The following is a 5785-nucleotide window of genomic DNA, read 5'->3' as shown; positions in this document are numbered from 1 at the left end:
CGATCTCCCGGCGCGCTTCATGCAAAGACTTGTCGTACTCCGCACGGTTTTTATGCGCCTCTGAGACCATGGTCCCTACATGTCATGAAAGCTGAACCCGTGAATATTATCTCCTCTTTGCTCAACTTTCCATGTTGCTATCGTCTTAATTTACGTGCGAGCATCACATGGTACCTTGATCTCTACGTTGGTGCTAGGCTTGGAAGGCAATTGGGAACTAAGGCGTGTTGTACTCATTCTGCTGGGTTCCGGCCATATTGACCCGCACATCAACTGGACCTTGCCGCCCGTGTGGCTGCCGTCCTGAATATGACTTAAACAGCATGCATGTACGCCGTAAAATTGAGAAAAGCTAAAGGGAGAGAGTGCTCACAGAACTGTCGTATTGCTTATGGCACGAGTTACAGAGGTACAAATAGCCGGGTCACCCAACGTCTCCCATGATACACGGCACGCAGGCCAACGTGGGGAGTGGTTGTGATCCTCAAAGCTAGGAAGTAGTTACAACAATATACAGCAATGACCGGGTTTAACATCCCCCATAGTCAGAATGCCGTCGGGGTGGATGTTCAGACTGGACCTAACCTCGGTGAAGACCGCGCTCGGAAGCCCCTTGGTGAAGACATTGGCGTACTGGGAACCGGACGGGACATGCAGAACTCGTGCGCCGCGCAAGGAGAAACGATCACGCACAAAGTGTAGGTCAATTTTGACGTGCTTTGTGCGTTGATGCTGGACGGGGTTGGTCGACAAATACGTGGCGCTGATGTTGTCGCAATATACAATCACGGCGTGAGTGGGAGGGCACCAGAGCTCCTGGAGAAGCTGGCGTAGCCAGGTAGTTTCAGCTACACAGTTGTCTACAGCCCGACATTCAGCTTCAGCGCTGGATTGGGAGACTGTGTGCTGACGTTTAGAGGACCAGGAGACAAGGTTTGCACCGAGAAAGACACAAAAACCAAGGTCGATTTGAGTGTATCCGGACAGCCGGCCCAGGCAGCGTCAGAATAAGCAATGAGGTCATGATATGGCGACTTATAGAATTGCAGACCGTAGTGTGAAGTACCCTTAAGATAACGCAAGACGCGTTTAACCAATTGGTAGTGGGTGGTGCATGGAGCATGCATGAAGAGACACACATGTTGAATGGCATAGTAGATATCTCGGCGGGTGATTGTTAAGTACTGTAGGGCTCCAACTAGGTTGCGGTACATGGTGGGATTGGAATGGAGGTCGCCATCGTGGAGGGATAGTTTGGCTTTGGTGTCTACGGGTGTGGAGATAGGGTTGCAGTTTAGCATGTTGGCACGTTTTTCTAATATCTCAAGCATATATTGTTGTTGGGTGATTAGTCTCTAACGTATCTATAATTTTTGATTGTTCCATGTTATTATATTACCTGTTTTAATTGTATGTTTAATGGGATTTATTATGCACTTTTATATTATTTTTTGGACTAACCTACTAACCAAAGGCCCAGTGCAAATTGTTTTTTTTTGCCTATTTCAGTGTTTCACAAAAAGGAATATCAAACGGAATCCAAACGGAATGAAACCTTCGGGAGAGTTATTTTTGGAACAAACGCAATCCAGAAGACTTGGAGTGGACTTCAAGGAAGCAACGAGGCGGCCACGAGATAGGGAGGCGCGCCCCCCACCCTCGTGGGCCCCACGTGGCTCCACCGACCTACTTCTTTCGCCTATATATACTCATACACCCTGAAAACATCCGAAAGCACCACGAAACCCTATTTCCACCGCCGCAACCTTCTGTACCCGTGAGATCCCATCTTGGGGCCTTTTCCGGCGCTCCGCCGGAGGGGGAATCGATCACGGAGGGCTTCTACATCAACACCATAGCCTCTCCGATGATGTGTGAGTAGTTTACCACAGACCTTTAGGTCCATAGTTATTAGCTAGATGGCTTCTTCTCTCTATTTGGATCTCAATACAAAGTTCTTCTCGATTCTCTTGGAGATCTATTCGATGTAATATTTTTTGCAGTGTGTTCGTCGAGATCCGATGAATTGTGGGTTTATGATCAAGATTATCTATGCACAATATTTGGTTCTTCTCCGAATTCTTATATGTATGATTTGATATCTTTGCAAGTCTCTTCGAATTATCAGTTTGGTTTGGCCTACTAGATTGATCTTTCTTGCAATGGGAGAAGTCCTTAGCTTTGGGTTCAATCTTGCGGTGTCCTTTCCCAGTGACAGCAGGGGCAGCAAGGCACGTATTGTATTGTTGCCATCGAGGATAAAAAGATGGGGTTTATATCATATTGCTTGAGTTTATCCCTCTACATCATGTCATCTTGCCTAATGCGTTACTCTGTTCTTATGAACTTAATAATCTAGATGCATGCTGGATAGCGGTCGATGTGTGGAGTAATAGTAGTAGATTCAGAATCGTTTCGGTCTACTTGTCGCGGACGTGATGCCTATATACATGATCATGCCTAGATATTCTCATAACTATGCGCTTTTCTATCAATTGCTCGACAGTAATTTGTTCACCCACCGTAGATTATGCTATCTTGAGAGAAGGCACTAGTGAAACCTATGGCCCCCGGGTCTATTTTCCATCATATAAGTTTCTGATCTATTTTATTTTGCAATCTTTACTTTCCAATCTATATCATAAAAATACCAAAAATATTTATCTTATTATCTCTATTAGATCTGACTTTTGCAAGTGGCCATGAAGGGATCGACAACCCCTTTATCGCGTTGGTTGCAAGGTTCTTATTTGTTTGTGAAGGTACAAGGCGACTTTCATGTAACCTCCCACTTGATTGATACCTGGGTTCTCAAAAACCGAGGGAAATACTTACGCTACTTTGCTGCATCACCCTTTCCTATTGAAGAGAAAACCAACGCATGCTCAAGAAGTAGCAAGAAGGATTTCTGGCCGTTGTCGGGGAGGCTTACGCCAAGTCAAGTCAAGATTTGTTCTCCCAGCAACTAGCCATTTCTGGCGCCGTTGCCGGGGAGATCTACGCACAAGTCAAGACATACCAAGTACCCATCACAAACTCTTATCCCTCGCATTACATTATTTGCCATTTGCCTCTCGTTTTCCTCTCCCCCACTTCACCTTTGCCTTTTCTTCGCCTTCTTCCCGTATGTATCTTTGTTTGTGTTTCCATGTGCCTTCTATTTTCTTGCATCTTTGCTTGCTAAAAATCTATTGATATGGATCCACTTAAAGTGTTCCACTTGGATCATCTTCGATCCTTATGCGCTCGTGCTGAAATCCGAACTAGCCTAGATGGAAATCTTTAGATGTGCATGCTCATTTTGTGCGTCACCGTTTGTCTGAAAAGGGGAGACTCTTATGGGATCAAATAAACAGATTGATGTGTTATGCTTGGAATCTTTGTGAAATTTATGATTTTACTTGTTGCTCTAAGAACCCTAAAAAACACCTTACCTACCTATGTGAGTGTAATGATAATGAAATCTTATCTTCTTATGCAAAGGGTGTTTATAGTTACTATGATATCGAACAAATTGAAGAATTTGTTGTTTTTAAGGGTGCTTATGAAGTTGCTTCTTTGATTGAAAAGTATGATATTACTCTCTACGAATCTGAAAATTTTGGCATACTTGAATATTGCTATGAAAACTATGCTCATAATGTCTATATCAAAGAATTTATTGAGAGAATGACCGTTGCTTTGGAAGAAAATAATGATATGCATGAATCTATAGATAATGATGATTCCGATGATTTGATTGAAATTTCCCTTGATGAACATGATGCTTGCTATTCTTGTGGCCGTGATGCCAATATTTATGAAGACCAATTTGCTATAGTTCCTTATGTTAAACATGAGATCATTGCTATTGCATCCATACTTGATAGTTCCTTCGATGAAAATCATGATTGCAATAACCTTACTATAAATTCTCTTGATGTCAATTGTGCTAATAATATGCAAAACCCTAAGCTTGAGGATGCTAGTTTTGCTATGTCTACTACTTGTTGCAATGATCATGATTGGGGTGATTCTTCTTATGATCTTAAAAATTTATTTAAGCCCCATGATAAATATGAGATTGATAAGAATGTTTGTAATAATATTGAAAGTGGGTTTGGAAGAATGTCAACTTTAGATCCCACATATTTGGAGAATGTTCAGTCTTATGAAGTTTTTGATAAAAGTGGGTTTGGAGAGGTCATGACTTTAGTTAATGTTAATCCCACTATTTTGGAAGAGTGTCAACTTTGCATACATGTGGATCGTGTTAAGAATATGTTTTGTGGTAGCTATATTGTTGAATTTGCTTATGATCCTACATGTAATTATTATGAGAGAGGAAAATATGGTTGTAGAAGTTTTCATGTTACTAAATTACCTCTCCTTATGTTGATATTGCTATTGTTTCTTTCCGCTTCCTTGCATATGCTAGATTTTGCTTGCCTTGATAATTTGTTTTCCTATAAGATGCCTATGCATAGGAAGTATGTTAGACTTAAATATGTTTGTCGCATGTTTTATAATGCTCTCTTTGTGCTTCAATTCTTGTCTTTCGTGTGAGCATTGTTGAAATCTTATGCCTAGCTAGGGGCGTTAAACGATAGCGCTTGTTGGGAGGCAACCCAATTTTATTTTTGTTCCTTGCTTTTTTGTTCCTGTTTAGTAATAAATAATTCATATAGACTCTTGTTAGATGTGGTTTTATGTTTTAATTACTGTTTGTGCCAAGTAAAACCTATAGGATCTTTTTGGATGATAATTATTTGATCTTGCTGAAAAAGACAGAAACTTTCTGCTAACGAAAACAATTGTTAAAAATCACCAGAAGGTGAGAAAATATTGATTCCAATTGCAATAGATCAATAATCAAATTATCTAGGTCTTCCTATTTTGGTAGATTTTTCTGAGTTACAGAAGTTTGCGTTTGATACAGATTACTACAGATTGTTCTGTTTTTGACATATTCTGTTTTTCGTGTGTTGTTTGCTTATTTTGATGAATATATGGCTAGTATCGGGGGTATGAACCATAGAGAAGTTGGAATACAGTGGGTTTAACACCAATATAAATAAAGAATGAGTTCATTACAGTGCCTTCCAGTGGTGGTTTGTTTTATTTCGCTAACGGAGCTCATGAGATTTTCTGTTAAGTTTTGTGTTGTGAAGTTTTCAAGTTTTTAGGTAAAGATTTGATGGACTTTGGAACAAGGAGTGGCAAGAGCCTAATCTTGGGGATGCCCAAGGCACCCCAAGGTAAAATTCAAGGACAACCAAAAGCCTAAGCTTGGGGATGCCCCGGAAGGCATCCCCTCTTTCGTCTTCGTCTATCAGTAACTTTACTTGAGGCTATATTTTTATTCACCACATGATATGTGTTTTGCTTGGAGCGTCTTGTATGATTTGAGTCTTTGATTTTTAGTTTACCACAGTCATCCTTTCTGTACACACCTTTTGGGAGAGACACACATGAATCGGAATTTATTAGAATACTCTTTGTGCTTCACTTATATCTTTTGAGCTAGATAATTTTGCTCTAGTGCTTCGCTTATATCTTTTACAGCACGGTGGTGGTTTTATTTTATAGAAATTATTGACCTCTCATGCTTCACTTATATTATTCTAAGAGTACTATAAAACAGCATGGTAATTTGCTTTGGCTATAAAATTAGTCCTAATATGATGAACATCCAAGATGGGTATAATAAAAACTATCATATAAAGTGCATCGAATACTATGAGAAGTTTGATACTTGATAATTGTTTTGAGATATGAAGATGATGATATTAGAGTCATGCTAGTT

Source organism: Triticum aestivum, chromosome 6D (genome assembly GCF_018294505.1).
Source record: "Triticum aestivum cultivar Chinese Spring chromosome 6D, IWGSC CS RefSeq v2.1, whole genome shotgun sequence".
In the NCBI taxonomy this organism is placed as follows: domain Eukaryota; kingdom Viridiplantae; phylum Streptophyta; class Magnoliopsida; order Poales; family Poaceae; genus Triticum; species Triticum aestivum.
The sequence above is the reverse complement of the archived record's forward strand: the minus strand, read 5'-3'. Positions refer to the sequence as shown.